The 17,967-nt window shown below is 39.1% G+C and overlaps 2 long non-coding RNA genes across 2 annotated transcripts; one reads left to right on the plus strand and one right to left on the minus strand.

Annotated features, from left to right (window-relative positions):
- Nucleotides 1–4,873: 4,873 nt before the first annotated feature.
- On the plus strand, nucleotides 4,874–5,469 carry LOC149014242 (uncharacterized). The gene is made up of 2 exons (XR_016173539.1): nucleotides 4,874–5,120; nucleotides 5,215–5,469. It is a non-coding gene; the product is annotated as an uncharacterized LOC149014242 (long non-coding RNA).
- A 5,533-nt stretch (nucleotides 5,470–11,002) lies between these two features.
- On the minus strand, nucleotides 11,003–11,661 carry LOC149014243 (uncharacterized). The gene is made up of 2 exons (XR_016173592.1): nucleotides 11,509–11,661; nucleotides 11,003–11,211 (listed from the first exon to the last, which is right to left on the minus strand). It is a non-coding gene; the product is annotated as an uncharacterized LOC149014243 (long non-coding RNA).
- Nucleotides 11,662–17,967: the final 6,306 nt, after the last annotated feature.

A 17,967-nucleotide genomic window follows, 5' to 3' on the forward strand; every position in this document is an offset into this window, starting at 1 on the left:
AGTTTCTGTTCCATTTTCTTGTTTTTAGGTGAGAAATAATTCTTCTAGTAACTGTACATTTTCATTGTTTCTAATAGCTTTTCGGTACTGAAATCATGTATGGTTGCACGAGAAAAAAAATATTATATTTGTAACAAAAAGTAAATGAATGAAACAAGGATTTTTTTTCCCTCCAAAATAAAAGGATATGTTTTGATATTAAAAAAAAAACAAGAATACATCTCCACTTTTTCAACAGAAATTTTTTTTTTCTTCTTTTTTCCTTCCTTTATGAGAAACACCAATTAAAGTGGGCTCAAAACTATGCTAAAGTCAAGAAGTAGATCTCACGTACATGATTTGTTGAGCTGTTTCTGTTCTAAAAATGTAAAAAAATACGAGAAACAATAAAAAGGAACATTACCGTACAACACCTAGGAAACCCCAAAAGGGTAGTCTAAGTAGCCTAAAGAAGCATATATATGGTCATTGAATCTTTGCTCTTCATATCCTTGGGTCATGAATTGGATCTTGGTAGAGATGGTATGCAATCGGAGCAAATATGCAAATAATACTTAATCCCATATATTAAGGATATTTCTTGAAAATCAACCAAAACCCTAGCCGCTACTCCATCTCAAGCTTATGAAGCTAGGGTTGCTTTTAAGACTTCCACAGCTGATCAAACACTAGCTACTACATCCAAGAATGTTTCTACAATTGGAACTCACAAAAACTTTAGCCAACCCAAAGAAGAATTGATAGATTACAGTTACTACAAAATCCTGGTCAATATTTTATGTAATCTAAAATACTTATCTTCATGTAAATCCAGACACTGTAACTCAGGGTATCTAGAAGATCACAAGTACAAGAGTTCTAGAACATTGATGAACAAAGACTCTATCTCTATATAAGGAAGCCATGTACACAACTCTTTACAATAGTGAAAACATCGGAAACTCTCCCATGGATGTAAGTTGAATTCAACTAAACCACGTAAATTCTCTGGCCTTCTCTCACTCTCTCTCACGCCTCTCTCTCTCTCCCCTTCTCTCCCCTTCACTCCCACGATTTCTAGCATGGCATTAGAGCACCAGGTTCTTTCTTCCCCTCTTGCTTCGCTTCCCTCCCTCAACAATCTATTGACAATCAAGCTCACAAACAACAACTACTTACTATGGAGGTCGCAAATTGTTCCTCTCTTGAAGACTAATGAATTATTTTCTTTTGTGGATGGCTCCTCAATATGTCCTCCTGTAACTATATTCATTGAAGAAGACTCCATCCATATATGCAAACCGAATCCTGACTATAATTCATGGATTCGTCAGGACCAACTTCTCATGTGTTGGCTTATTGCCTCACTCACAGAATTTGTTCATGCTCAAATTGTTGGATGTTCTACTGCTCAAACAATTTGGCTTCATCTTGAAAACACATATGCAACACCATCTACAACGAAGATTATGCAACTTCGTCTTCAGTTACAAATATGAAACGAGGTAACAGTACGATCCATGACTACCTTCTTCGTATTAAGCATACTACTAATCAACTCATAGCTATTGGTAAGACTATTTCAGATGATGATATTTGTCTTCATATTCTCAATGGATTGGGCTCTGATTATTCAGCCTTTGTTACTTCTATAACAATTCGTGGCTTCCCTATTACTTTTGCTGAGTTAAAAGGAATTTTACTCAAGAAATCTGTATTAAGGATGACTTAGCCTATGACTCCTCTTCACCTTTGGCTAATCTGGCTCAGACAGGCCATCCTCACCATTACCGCCCTCCCTTTTGGGGTAGATCACACAACAGAGGCATAATTTTTTGTGGACATTTTTCTAGCTATCATCCACCACTCTTGCCACTCCACCTTCATACTCTACTGGTGGTTACAAACAATAGCAGCCGTCTTTCATTATTTGCCAAATTTGTGATCGCCATGGCCATAAAGCTCGTGATTGTTATCAACGCTACAATCATGTCATTCAAGGTATAGCCACCCCCCCCCCCCCCCCCCCCTTTGCATGTTTCAGAATTCTCAGGTGGTAGTTATGCAGACAAAACTTGGTATCCTAACTCTAGGGCTACACAACATATCACCAATGCCCTTAACAATCTTCAAATTGCTCAACCTTACACTGGTTCGGATCAGGTGTTAGTAGGTAACGTATAGGCTTGCCAATCACTCACGCTAGTAACTTTTTCTATCCCTACAAAGTATTCTCCTGTTTTTCTCAATAAAGTTCTTCATGTCCCTTCCATCCAGAAGAATTTATTATCCGTTTCACAGTTTACTCGTGATAATAATGCTATTTTTGAGTTTCATCATGACATGTTTTATGTGAAGGATTGAGCAATAGGGAGTTGTCTTCTCCAGGGAACTGTTAGGAATGGGCTTACCAGATGCACTTGGGCGACTTTTCTCCACAAGCTTTTATTGGTGAACGAGCTTCTATCTCCTAATGGCACTCCAGACTTGACCATCCTACTTTTAAATTAGTCCATCGTATTGTTTCCCAATTTAAATTACCTGTTACTTCTGAGAGAGTTAAGTTTTTGTGTGATGCTTGTCAAAAGGGAAAGAGTCATAAACTCCCTTTCTCCTCTTCTACTTCGGTTTTTACATCCCCTTTGGATTTGATATATTCGGATGTGTGGGGACCTTCTCCAATTGCTTCTATTGATGGATTTCAATATTATGTTATTTTTGTGGATGCCTTTAGTAAGTATACTTGGTTGTATCCTATGCATCTAAAGTTTGAGGTTGTCGGGATTCTTCAAAAGTTTAAACTACTTGTTGAAAATTTATTTTCAAGACAAATTAAAATAATTCAAAGTGATTTGGGGTGGCGAATATCGCACTGTCTCTACTTGTCTCACTTCTTGTGGGATTGATCATCGCTTTCATTGTCCTCACACCCATGAGCAAAATGGGGTTGTTGAGTGCCATCGCCACCATATTGTTGAAATTGGCCTTACCTTGTTAGCATATTATTCTTGCCCTCGAAGATTTTGGAACTATGCTTTTGAAACTATAGTATTTCTCATCAATAAGACTCCTACCCTTGTTTTGGGAAATGTTTCACCCCACTACATACTCTTTAAAGTCCATCCTGATTATGCCTCCTTAAGAGTCTTTGGTTGTGCATGCTAGCCTTACCTTCGCCCTTACAACAAACACAAGTTAGGGTTTCTCTCTAGCATGCATGTCTTTCTTGGATACAGTCCTCGTCACAGTGGCTATCGTTGCTTCAATCCTCAACAAGTAAACTCTTAATTTTCCACCATGTTATTTTTTATGAAAAACAGCTTCCCTATCACCATCAATCTCCCAGAGAGGTTACCCATCAATCTCAACCACCTTTACCTTCTCTTCTTGGTCCTCCTCCTATGTTTCCTTCCCCTCCTCCATCTCCTCCACCTCCAATCTCACCACCCCCACCCCTAGTCAAATCCCCTCCCCTTAAGCTCAACGACTCCCTCCCCAACTAACCCTTGTTTCTTCCCTGGGCCCCACACCTCCACCTCATCCTTATCCTTTTCTCCTTCTTTGGATATCATCATTGATCTCCCTTATGACTCTCAACCTCATTCTCCTTCCCCACCTCATCCAACCTCTTCTTTCAATACTCACCCCATGGTTACCCGCTCCAAAGCCCACCCTCCACCTAGAGCCTCCTTACATCCATCTCTGATGACAATGGCAGAATCGTGATCCATTGTGATCATACTATGTATTGTTCTCGACTTAGCTTTTAATTGGGTTCGCAATTTCTACTCAATCGACCTGTTTCAAAAGGGCTAAAGCGGGCAAAGAGCGCACGAGAGGTGTTCATGACATTACTTGGATATGCAAAGGTTGGTTTGGCCACTAAAATGGCTTGGGTCAAATTGGTGCTTCACTGCAAGCTCGACATCAAGGCAATACACAACTCTGCTTTAGCCTATTTGATTTTGAACCCAGGGAGTTTGTTTTGTAAATTTGAAAAAAATTAAGTGAAGTTTGACAAAATAGGTATGGGCATTTGGGTCATAACACATTTCAAAATTTGAAAACTTAGTAGCATTAATGGTTAAAAAACTAGCATTGGTTTTATTTATTTATTATTATTATTTTATAATATTTCAAGTTTAACAAACTGGGCAAACTAAAAAATTGGCCACTTAAGTAGGAAACAATAGTTTGGGCAACTTAAGTGGGCTAAAAGAAGAAAAATAAATAAATAAATAAGTAAAAAACTGTATTTTTTATGTTACCATATATTAATGTCACATTTAAAAATTTCCTCCAATGCGAAAGCTAAGTACTGATATTTCACACATTGAAAGAAATCTAAAGGAGTCTCTCTATGAAAATTTCAAAAATCAATTGGGAGGGGGCCTGACCCTAGAAAGCTCTGGCACTGAGGATGGGTTTGGCCTGTTAGAACCAAACTTGCACCCTTAACATACTCCACGATGGAAAATTATATGCTTCGCATCACTCAACTTTTTGAGATAATTTCTTACAAGATCATGATTCTCCATTAATAAAGTATGTTTTCCTTGTAAATTTAGGTGAAAGAGGAATCCATACAGTTCTCCAAGCCAGTCCAAGTTTGGCAAATGCATGTATTAGGACAATAATCATATCTATATATAACACACACTCTCTCTCAAAAAAAAAAAAAGTGTCATCAAATCTTCTAATGCATCAGCATATGCTTTGAAGTTGATAAATGAGCATCCTATACTATGCCCATCAAGCATCATGAGCCCATAATTTCAATTTATTCTTATTCCCCCCTAAATGCCACCATTGTTCGGTGTAACTTGTGATTCTAATTCCATGACACACTCTTGCAAGCAATGCTATATAAATGTTAGCTGGTACGTAGAAACAACTACACTTGAGCTAAACCAATTAGGCACTCATCCAGCCTTCTCATTTCTGATAGTTTCTTCTCTTCCTTTTAAGACTAGAACATAGAAATGGCATCCATGAAGGCTGAGAGACCAGTTGGCACTCAACTCTTTGGACAGGCCAAGAAGGAGCCTGCAGCCAAAGCCGGAGAGACTGGTGGATCTAAAGCTCCGACCAGCAAGTCAGGACCCAAGAAGGAGCAGAAACCTCGGGAGCCAAAGAAGAAGGTACATATATATAGAGTTCTTAAAATCGATGATGTAATATGCCAATGCTTCTTCATGTTTTTAATCTGATTCATGCGTTTTGATGGTTTTCCAGGCCAAAGGTGGCAAAGCAGGATCCAAGAACTGAGAAAGATTGCCATGTCATGCCACAATGGAGGAATATTCTGTTAATGAAACTTTTTAATTAATAGACATAAGATGACGGTTTGATCATTGTCATTTTATATCTTTCTTGAATTTATTTTATTTTTATTTTTATTTTAGATCCTCCCCCTCTTTTTTCCTCCTGGCATGTATGTGTGTGGGTTTTCAAACTTTTAATGAATAAATTATATCGTATCTTTATAAAGGAGGTTGGGCTTTGTTTGTACAAGATCAGTATCTCTAGCTATATATTGTTTAGTGTATAGTTGAAGAGCCATGCTGCTCACTGTGCTTGAAGAAAAATATCACTCAAATATAATAGACCAAGGTTCGAAATCTCAGTTTTGATGTTAGTTTCAATTCAGTCTTGAAACTGAGATAATGTTGAAATCTAGACCTCTTGGTTGAAACTTAGAAATTTTTTTAGGGAATTCCGAAAGATGGTTTCGACCATATTTGGATGGGGTTTTGACATTGAATTTTGCATACATCCTATTTAAAGAATTTCCAATGGATTTGAAGTCATTCAGTTAGATAAGTATAAATTTCAAGTTAGCAAGGCATAGGAAGTCGAAGTATGCATCAGAATTATAACCAAAATTTTGTTATGTGAGTCGAGAGCCAAGGGTTTACTATTTCACAAGTCTGAAAATTTTACAAAAGCGACATACACTCAAAAACTCTCCACTTGAGTTAGGCCTAAGGCCTTTGCCTTCACCATGCCACATCTGATTGCACTTAACTCCATCTAGATTTTTTTTATTATTATTTTTTTTTTTGACAAATAGAGTTATCTCCTCTAGATTTTTTTTCTTATACAAGAATGTCCAACACACTTTTTACGAATCAATAATTCAGAAGCGACTGTGTTGTATGCAAGTGAAGTATCCATATACCATGCTTCCAACCTGTGGTTCCTGTTATGATTCTTCTAGAGATGAGCAGGGATTTCTTAAGAAAAAGCAAAGAGAATAAGAACAGAGCCTAGAAAAGGAGAAGTAGAGATAATTAAGGGAAAATTAATCTTGTTTCCTCTCATTGCTGGGATGCCTTTTATACTATAACAAGACGGTTACAGCAAATTGATTTCCCAAACACCAAATAACAAAGACAAACAGCATAACAGAAAGAAGCAATGAACCAAACATAACAATTGTCACATTCTTGGACTACCGAGTATATTCCTTGAGGTATGCAGGAGTTCGCCCTACCCTTTTAGAAAGCCTTCTAGGAGCTTCTATTGTGCCAGGAGTGATGTTCCACCTAGAGTCCTCTGTGGCTACCCCTTTACCATCATGGATCATAACATTGCCACTGTCTACAAGATCAACCTTGTCCTCAAGGTTGTAAGTTGGAAACCGATTGTGAAAGAGCAAGGCATCTTCCTAGGTGGCATCCTCTATTGGGTAGCCTTCCCATTGGACTAACAATTGGAGCTTCTGTTCCTGATCATGTAGAATAGTTCGAGTATGTAGAACAGCCACAGGGATTGGGTGAGTTTGGGGGTAGGTGAGCAACAAGAACTTCCTGCAAAGGTGGCCCGTAGTGTTGCTTCAACAAACTCACATGAAAAACTGGATGTATTTGTCAGGACTCCGGTAGAGCAAGGCGATAAGCAACCTGGCCTATGCGTTCCAAGATTTGAAATGGAGCAAAGTATCGTCGAGACAGTTTGGGATGTAAACGCTGGGCAATAGAAGTTTGTTTATAGGGCTATAATTTAACATATGCCCAGTCGCCCACTACCAGTGTACTCTCAGATCGTCGTGTGTCAACATAAGTTTTCATCCTTGATTGAGCTTGCTAGAGATTGGTCTTCAAGCCTCCTAAGTGTTGGTTGTGATAAACAAATTCTTCCTCTACAACAGTGTTTCGTGTAGTGCCAGAAATGTACATGTTCAAGGTTGGAGGTAGACGCCCATATAGAGCTTGAAAGGGTGTCATCCCAATTGCAGTATGATGGGAGGTGTTATACCACAATTCTGCCCATGGTAGAAGTCGCGCCCATTGCTTTGGATTGTTAGAAATGAAATTGCGCAAATACATCTCTAAACATTTGTTAAGAACCTCAGTTTGGCCATCTATCTGAGGGTGGTACGCAGTGCTGAGAGCCAATGTAATCCCCTGCAATCGATTAAGTTCCTTCCAAAATCCACTTAAAAATAAGGGATCTCGGTCGCTAATGATGGACTTAGGTACTTCATGTAATTTTAGCACCTCCTGAACAAATACTTTGGCTACACGTTGGCTGATATACACTGGAGTCAATGAACAGAAATGGCCATATTTTGTTAATCGATCAACCACCACTACTATGGCTACCTTTCTGTTAGACGTGGGTAATCCAGTAATGAAGTCAAGTGAAATATCCTCCCAAACCTGTTGTGGAATTCCCAGGGGTTGGAGCAAGCCAGCAGGGGAGGTGTTTTGAATTTTATTTTGCTAACAAACTGAGCATTCACGAACATATGCATTGACATCTCGATGGATTCCCTTCCAGGTCACATTTGAACTGATTCTCTTCAAGGTTCGTAGATGCCCCGAATGGCCTTCGATCAAAGAATCATGGAATTGCTGTAAAAAAAAATAGGATTTGTACTGAGAATCGGATGGCAGGACTAACCTTTGGTTGTGATACAAAAGTCCATCTTGAAATTTATATTCTGAGGAACAGTCAGACCCATCGGAGATCACCGAAATTATTTTCTTCACAACTGAGTTTGCTGCCATCTCCCACCAAAACGTTCTTGTCGTTAATGACTCTACTAGTAACCCTAACTTTCGCATGACATGTCCTTGCACAAAGTTGTGCGTGCTGCCTCCATCCACGAGAACCTGAACATGGACTCCATTAACGCTGCCGATGAATTGCAATGTAGTGGTTGAGTTTGCGCCGATGAGTGAATATGATCGATGAGCAGGGATTTCTTAAGAAAAAGTAGAGAGAACAAGAACGGAGCCTAGAAAAGGAGAAGTAGAGATAATTGAGGGAAAGTTAATCTTGTTTCCTCTCATTGCTGGGATGCCTTTATACTATAACAAGACGGTTACAGCAAATTGATTTCCCAAACACCAAATAACAAAGACAAACAGCATAACAGAAAGAAGCAATGAACCAAACATAACAATTATCACATTCTTGGACTACCCAGTATATTCCTTGAGGTATGTAGGAGTTCGCCTTACCCTTTTAGAAAGCCTTCTAGGAGCTTCTATTGTGCCAAGAGTGATATTCCACCTAGAGTCCTTTGTGGCTACCCCTTTACCATCATGGATCATAACAGGTTCTGAAATGTCTTTTGATTGGTTCTTAAAATATTTTGAATGTTTTGTACAAGTACATGATGGAGACTGATTCTCCCTTAAAAATCACAACAAATGGTTTATATCCACCCATTTCTCTCAAAGAGAACTATCACAGTTGATGACCACCCATTGAGAAGCCAGGTTAGACCACGTGAAAAGTGGACCCACAAGAAGATAATAATAGAGGCAGCCGGTCATGATTAGACCTGTACATGGATAGCTAAAATCCGCCTCCGAATTCGCATTTGTATTCGTTTAAAGGTGTCCGTATCCGAAAATTTTCTTACTGTAAAATATCTGTATCCATTCGTTAAGCAACCGGATTTAGATTCGAATAATTGCTAATCGGATCGGATAATATCCAGATAAAAAAAATATTCAACATTTTTTCTTTGAAAATGGATGATAATCGGATTCGGAAACCGTAATCGGAGATAAAAAATTATCTGTTAGAGTAAAGTATTAAATATTTTTCACAAAAAAGGGCTGATAATCAGATTGGGATACCGGTAATCGGTAACCGGAAATTGAAAATTTTAAAATAAATAAATAAATTTAAAAATGACAATCACCAATCAATAATCGGATAGTTTATCGGATCAAATTATTATCGGATATCCGATAAAATTCCAGATTTGAATTATGATGCCTTCTCTAAAATTTTGTCGGATTTGGATGCGGATACGGATAATGGTTTTGTTAATTGGATTCGGATTCGGATACTGGTGTATCCCTGATCGGGTATCCAAGCTGAATCCGATCCATTTATAGGTCTAGTCATGATGTGAATTGGACAAACAGTTTCTAAGGAGATTCTCAAGTGGCAATCAAACCTAGTTATACACTATCATGAATCGGTAGATGCCCTTTAGAGTCAAAACTCACAATATTTAACATTTTTTTTTTTAAAAATAATACGAAATTTTTAAATGGCACCCAAGACATATGTGGAAAGCATAGGCATGCCACAAGTTTATCAATTTTACACAGATACCCTATAATGTTACTTAAAGTTGCACAGTAGCATATCTGTTTGTATTTTCCGTTAAGTTACAATTATATAATTTTATAAACCTTTAATTACCCACTATATCCTTGTGAATTTACCATTTTACCACTTGTTGTGGTTGTCGGCCAATACATGGCTGTTTGACCGCATTTAAAGATATCTGAATCAACTAAATCGTGAACGGCCTTTGAATAAAAGAAAGTGCATGTTAAGTAAATATGTGTAATATAACCGACCTCCTTAAGAATTACTCTGAGAGTACAGTTCTGACTCTACCATCGTAATAGGGTGAAATACTCTCTCTCAGTGGATAAGATTCAATTATTCCAATTCTAGAGTTCAGGTCGAACTCAATCACTGCATTGCCAAGGTAACTTCAACAATCAACATACATATCCTCCCTAGTGGTCAGGTGGGCATTCTAGAATCATTTCAACTGGCAACTTGCTTTTAACAATCTATTTTCTTCATCTAAAGTCGGATGTTCGACTTACTTGATCGTCGGAGGCATTACTCGACCAACCCGGTTGAGCACGTTCTTGCAGGTTCACTTGATCACGAAATCGAGCAAGATTTTGGAGCAACTCCCTTAAATGAAAATGACAACCATCTCGAGAAGAAATAGAATTACGTGGTTGGTTCTGTAATGCCTAATATAGTTGATCCTACAAAAACTTTGTTCAAGCTCGGCCAAAGCGTTCGATGTTGCTCAGTCAAGATGCACTTCGAGAGAGAGCTGAACTAATGTCTTTTTCTGGAGATCTTAGTATGACCAATGCTTCTCTACTAGAGTGGGTAATGCGTATTATAAAGGAGAAGAGGTTAAATTAATAATAAATAAAATGAAAGGTGTTATGAAATATAGAGGAGCTAATTTCATTGTTTAATGAAAAATATGAAACTCGAAAATAATAAAAGAGCTCTTCAGTGATCATCTCCCTTTTTTCAGTTGCTGGTATGATTCATCAACGTTGGTTTTTACTTCTTATTTTCTTTCTCTCAATCTGCTTTTTCAAATTTCTTGGATGGATGAGTCTGGTAGAACCTTGTATTCCAATCACTTGTAATAGGAGAAAACTACAGTAAAAGAAAGAAGAAGTCAATCCAAATACGATCAAGATCAACACATAATATTTACTTAAGTGCTTCATCACAATTAATACATAATATTACTTAAAAGCTTCATCATAGTTACATTACATGCATGCATAACAAATGATGTAAAATATAAATCTCACTCTTATTTCTTGAGATAATTTCCAATAGCTAGCCACCATGTTGGCACATTTATCTCATCGCTCCTGATATCCCCTACACATCTGACGCCACTTTGATGAATGGATTCATGGTTTGCAATTACAACTTTGGTCCTTATATATTGCTCCATAGATTAAAAACTCTATGTATTATTTCTAGTAGTTGCTCTCTATATATATCTTCATATAAATATATAGGTAAACATGTATTTGCATCCTTCAAGGAGATGGTGAAGGAGAAACTCCGTTCCACTCGACAACGATCATAAGTAGTGCACGGACGTCGGGTGGCGGGAGGCCGCGGAAGGCAATTTGCATATTTTTCTTTGTCACAGAAAGGCTTATCGGGATTGAGAGCAGGGTATGCAGCAGAATTCTGTAGCAAGAACAACTATGTAGATATTAACATGATCCAAATATAATAGATAAAACGAAATTAAATTTACCAAATAGAGTAATAATTTAAGAAGACAAGCCATTGGAATACACACTTAGTGCGACGACCGTGCCCATGCATATATACTTTTCTTGGAATGCTTGGAAATGACCATCTTTCCCTCATGTAAAAGTGGATTTTCCTAGACACCCCAAGAAGTTTTTATGCCTGAGCAGGATTTCCAATGAAGGTGAAGTATTGGATAGTGTATTATTCTCAAGTATGATCAGCATTCACTTCTTTGGGATGCTCCACAAGTGCACGAGCATCTACCATCCTAGGAGGGCTGAAAAGAGTGGCAGATAACATCAGGATGCAAAAAATGAGAAGACCCTTGTTCTCAGTCATCTATCTTGCTGTTGGGGTGTCTTGGGTGATAAGAAATGTATATGGATGGCATACCACAGAAGCCACTCTCCCTTTTTATAGCACTTCATTGGCCCTTCACTAGAGAGAGAGAGAGGTGGAAATGATGAGAATCCTATGGCTCTGGGACTGTGAGAGAGAGAGAGGGAGAGAGAGGTGGAAATGATAAGGATCCTATGGCTCTGGGACTGTGAGAGAGAGAGGGAAGAAATGTCATATTTGCAAGTCAATCCAAGTCACAAAAGAAACAAAATCCATTGACTCAGGTGGGTCGTCCCTATTGGAATATTTGCAATACACGCGAACCAGTCAAGAAGAGAGAGAAAAACCATTATTGACTCTGTCAATGAATTAGAGAAACATAAACCATTGACTCTGTCAATGAATTTTAAAAGGAATAGCTACTACCACTACCCTTCAGCAGTCTATATTTACTTTAAAGTCCTCGTGGCCTGGACTTCTTTTTCTAATTCTCCAAATATGCAGAGTCACTTCATCATTTTGGCCCTAGCATTCTAACATTTCCTCCCTCATTATCCTTCTTTGGCAGCAACCCTTAGCAGGCTATCTTTAACATTCCTGATCACTTCCACGCTAATTCGTGTTTCTTCTTCAAATTCTCTCTCATTCCTTCACTCTCCATTCATTCCAGAGAAGAAACATGATGCTACCATATAAACAGCCAATGAAATTAGAATAATTCTACTCTTTTTCAATATCAAGAATAACCCAATCAGATGCATCAACGGGTTGATATGTGTAGTGGTAGGCAACTAGCCTCTGAGTACCCCATGGTCAGGATGGCCTATACCCTCTCAAGAAGGGCATGAAGAACCTCGTCCTTGGGAAAGGCGTGAAGAACCTCCCCCTCGGGAAAGGCATGAAGGACCTCCCCCCCAAAAAGGCATGAAGGGTCTTCCCCCTCAGGAAAGCCATGAAGAACCTGCTCCACGAGAAAGGCATGAAGAACCTCGTGCTGGGGAAAGGTATGAAGAATCTCCCCCACGAAATGACCCAGGTCGGGGAATAAGTACTCCAAATCTAGATAACCACAATTTGGACTTCGAAGAAAGATTAAGTCAAAGGGGCTAGTTATAGAAATAATACCCAATATGCCCAAAGTGAAACATGGGAGAGTGACTCTTAGAGCAACTGCTCCATTGGAGTCCATCAAGGGAACCACCATGGAAAGGGAATGTGCTTTCTAAGGAAACTCACCCCACTCTTCACTAAGTGGGCAAAATTAATGGAGAAACCACCTCAAGGTAAACTCTATGTAAACACGACTTGTGGGATTGACAAGGTATGAGGAATTACTCACTATTATTCCTTACGCTTTGAGAAACCATCTCAAAGCCTTCTACTAGTGTGCTTAGACTAACTTGAGCCTTAGAGGCATTCATGGCCTACACAGTGTGAAACCGTAACCCGGTTGTTTGTAGGTCCGAAGACCCGAAGTAAAGGAAGAAGCCAACTATGGGTCATCTCAGTAGAATACATGGTGTTTGACTCTGAACCTATGGATATTGATGATGGAGTTCAAATCTTGAAAGTCTGTACTGATCTGGAAAGAAGGTTGCACCTGTCTGAAGATGAGATTAGTTGAAGGACTTGGAGTGTTATCTGACTTGGTTTGAAGGCATTTCTATACCCTCAGTATATCACTTGATATGTGTGCAAAAGCCCTTGAGGTTTAGAGCCCATTTGATCTTTCAATTCCCTGTTTGTTCCTCACTGTCTGCCTTGGTCGACTGATTGGTCAATTGGGCCATTCGACCAAGCACTCGACCAACTGTGTGTTAAATCCAAGAAAATCCAATTTTAGGGTTTTTCACTTATATTTAAACCCTACTTCGTGTTTCTTAGCTACGGCTGCCTCCTAAACACTTTGTGAACGTGAGAAGACCTTTCTAAAACTCTTTCTGGTGATTTCGAAGACTCCTATGCAAATCTGAAGCCTCTCATCTCTGATCTGACAATTCAAGGTTAGTATCTTTTCTAAAATTTTAATTATTCTTTCTTCGATCTTGTTCTTGATTGAGATCAGGAAGAAGATGCTGCAATCTTGCAACCATCTATTCCATGATCTCATTCTATTCTTTGAGATCTATGATCATCATCATGATCTTAACCCTAGCCTGATTAATTTCTTGAAACCCTGACCTTGTATGATCTTTCCTGAAACCTTTGGTAACCTCCCATGCGAGGGAAACCTCATGGGCAATGTTTAGATTAATCTAAACTTGTTTTTCAATGCTTTTCTTGTTATTTTCTTCATGGCAATCATTCCCTTTCATCCTGTGATCATAGCCTTTTCATGAGAGCCATAAGGTTGAAACCCTAGTTTCTTGTTTCAAATCAAGAACCCATATTTTGACCATGACTTGATGATTTTATCTTCCTAAATAGTTCTAATACATTCTAGGAAGTTCCCCTTCGAATTTCGGATCAATCCGACTTCAAACGAAGAAGTTATGACCAATCTAAATTCTGCAATTCCGTACTGACTCGATTGGTCGACTGCTTGGTCGACTGGGTCAGTAGACCAAGCACTCGACCAATGATGTCAGTAGCTTCATTTTGCTCTGTTTGATTCGTTTGCTCTCTGATCTTTTAGGTATCTTTCCTAATGTTGTATCTATGATTGTTAGGAGTTTATTTGCTAAGTTTAGAGTTACTCTCTTTGATCTTTGGATTATCTTCGGCAATAATCAAGGTAAGGATAGTTATTTCATAATTATTTCATAATAACATAGATCGCATACTCTCTAGTTTCTACTTTATGAAACTATGAGTTTCTTTACTGTTCTTATATTTTATACTTCTGATGTACTACTGTAAGTACAGTAGCACTTCACTTATGTTTTCTTTTTATTATTCAAGCTTATATGAATTGTTTATTACTATTTTGTTTAACGATTAGCTTATGCTTTTATATTCTCTTTTATATGATGAAGTGTTGATTGAGTATGTCATGGCTGATCTGATAATGTGTTTGACTAGGTATGGTTTGGGATTGAGAGGTCTCCTTTTGACACTTCTGTCCTTGGACATTACCGGAAATAGTATGGGATGTTTCTGGGGTTGCCCATTGACGCTTTCCCAAATCATTGGTTGTCATACCTAGGGCTGTCTAGTAGTGTTTGGCTAGGATGTCCCCGTTATATCAGACCCGAATCGGAAGGGTATTGAGACCGAACGACCCGTGGTAGCAATGTGATTCACGGGCACTCAAGATCGGTAACCAACCCGTGAGAGGACGGGAATCATATTGTGGGGGCCATTTATTGGAGGGTTGCATACGGCTAGACTTGGGCTCATGGGCACTCAAGACCGGTAACCAACCCGTGAGAGGACATGAGAGTTTCTCGTTTACCATATGTGGATAACCAATAGGGTTATTGAGTCCGTAGTCAGGGATTATTAGGACTCTAGTGCGAAGGATACCGGAAAGGATCGTCAGGGATGAGGTATGGACGTATCTGGAACTGAGTTGATGTAACTGAGTAGATGACTTGCATTGGGCTAGGCTTAACCCTGAGATGTGCCAGTACTTAGACCAATGGTGATGTGAGAGAGCGGTGACTTACCCCCAACCATGGAATGTCCCGAGGGATGTCGGACCCACTACCAAAAGGCATTGTGTGATTGACCTACCCAAAGAAGTACGGTGCTATGACTTAAAGCATGTCTGCCAATAGAGACCAGCATACATAGAGTTTGGATGCATACATACATTATCTGTTTCATACTGCATTGCATCTTGTCATGATTTGCCACATGTTATTTATGTTGTTATGAGTTAACTTGCCTTACTGAGTTTCGAAATATTGAGTTTCTTTCGAAACTCATTCCTTTTTGTACAATGTTTTGTTAGATTATCCTACAGTTCTTGACTACTATGAAGGACAGTATGATGAAGCGTAAGCCGATGAAGCGTACTACACACAAGGTGTTGGCGACAATCAAGATTACCCTGATGATCCCGCAAGCGATCACATTGTGTACTACGATTAGACGTAATGTAGAGATGGAACATCTATGTTGGACTAACGAAGTCCACTATTTTGAAGATGTCATCTATAAGATAGAAAACTCTTAAGTTTAGTTTGTCTGTCTTGCTTTTCTTTAGAAACAGTTGTAATTCTTTTAGACTTATGCACTACGTTCCGTTGTATCTGTGGAGTGAGTTTCCGACTCTCTCTCTACTCTATTTTGATATCTTCGGATATCTAGTATCATTTTCCGCACTCTGATTACATTATTTATTCATTTCCTGATTTGGATATTTTGTTTATAATATTAAAACCTTGATTATTTCATGTTTATGATTATGTTATTGTATATGTGGGAGGATGATTTCCTTGATACTTGATCTTCGGGGCTGTGGATCACACTCCCGGGTATGCCAGTTAGGGTACCGGCTGGGGGGATGTGACACACAAGGTCGGGCTGCTCTAACTTCCTTTGAGTGCAGACATCTTATCTACTCAGGTCAGGTTGAAGTAGCTCTTAAGAAGTCATCTGACGATTCGAGTGATGCGAAGAAGGTCTAGATGCAACAGATTGGTGCCGTCTATGGGAAACTCCTAAAGAGCCATGGTGAGACTAACAATTAATCACGTAGCTTAAAATTCCAGTTGAGTTACTACCCGAAGAGAAGGAACTGAGACCGGAATGGGTGCAATAAAGAAGGCACGCCAGAATAGGCCCCACTCCTCTAAACCTGCAAAACCATAATTAGGAGTGACATCAAGAAGGGGTTCCAAAGATTCCCCCCAAGAATCATACCAACTCCATTTGGAGAAGGAGGTTCGAACCAATCCTTGGTACCAGCAACAACAACCGATCTACAAAATATGCGAAGAGAAGTTCAACAAAAAATGTTGGAGCTCTAAGGATTGGTGAGAGGTTTAGTCCACCAAGTTGGAGTACCACCATGACCCACTCGAAATACCCGAGAGATGAGATTACGTGAAGCCATTCGGCTTGTATGTGCAAGGCAACATTCAGAGAATGAGGTTCAAGAAGGGCAAGGCCAACGAAGTAGGTCTAGGCAACCACATGAACATGTTGGAGAAAGAAATCAAGGAGTCCATGTCCAAGAACCACAACCCCGAGGCAACCAGACTTGGGGGAGTGTATTCATTAGGCAAACTCAAGACTTACCTAGAAGACGCCTAGAGGAAAGAGTTTGCAAGTGAGAAGGTGAAAGCCATGGAGATGGAGATTTTGATCATCACTCTTACTTTCATCACATTATTCTGATCGTGAGAGCATTCGGTCCCCTCAAGAGGCGCATCGTGATGCAAATAGGCTCAAGAGAAGATTGGACGAGTAGGAGAAGAAGTTTGATGATCAAGACAACGACGATGATTATGATGTGGTTGATCGAGAACTTCTCTCTGAAGAAGTTATGAAGCACCACTTTCACCCAACTTCATTATGCCAACATTTATTCCTTTTGAGGGTAAATCCAATCCTCGAGAACATATTAGTTATTTTAATTCGGTGATGGTGGTATTTGGGAGAGAAGATGAGTGTTGTGTTGAACATTCCTAGCCTCCCTCAAGGGCTCTGCGATAAAGTGGTTTACTAGCCTAAAGTTGTGATCTATTTAAAATTTTAGAGAACTAAGAAGGAAGTTCATTGCCTGATTCCAAAGTAGCATTGGAAGTAAGAAGACAATATATAGCCTTTTTTCCATTAGATTAGGACGAAATGAGTCCATCTAAGACTATATCTTGAGATTTGATAAAGTAACGATTAAGATTGAAGAACTAGATGATACAATGGCATAAAACGCACTATAGGGTGGAATATCACACCCTCAATTGCTAGAGACTTTACTCCAAGACAAGCCTAGGACTTATGGAGCCCTACTCAAAAGGTGTCAGAAGAAAGCGATGGTTGCCGATGTCATTGAAGCTCGGCAAGAAATCACAAGAGTGAGAAAGAGAAGAAGAACAATTGAAATCAGGGTCAAAATTCAAAGGTTCGAGGAAAGAACAACAAAGATGGACATTAGAGAAGTAAGCCGGTCGAAGAAGACTAACACACCTCTAAATACCAAGAGGTCAGAGATCCTAATGCAAACTTGAGATAAGAACCTTTTGAAGTGGTCAGACAAGCTACACTCCTGTTCGGAAGATAGGAATATTACTAAGTATTATCGTTTTTATATAGACCATGGTCACCACATGGATGATTGTAGGAACCTAAGATGAAAATTGAGAAGCTCATCCAAGCAGCCTAGCTCAGGAAGTATGTCCAAAGAATAGGGCAATATTGAGAAAGATCCCCAACCAAAGACAGCAAAAAATAAAGGTC

The sequence above is a fragment of the Hakea prostrata genome, chromosome 5, assembly GCF_041222555.1.
Source record: "Hakea prostrata isolate BN-2017 chromosome 5, UWA_Hpros_2, whole genome shotgun sequence".
Classification (NCBI taxonomy): Eukaryota; Viridiplantae; Streptophyta; class Magnoliopsida; order Proteales; family Proteaceae; genus Hakea; species Hakea prostrata.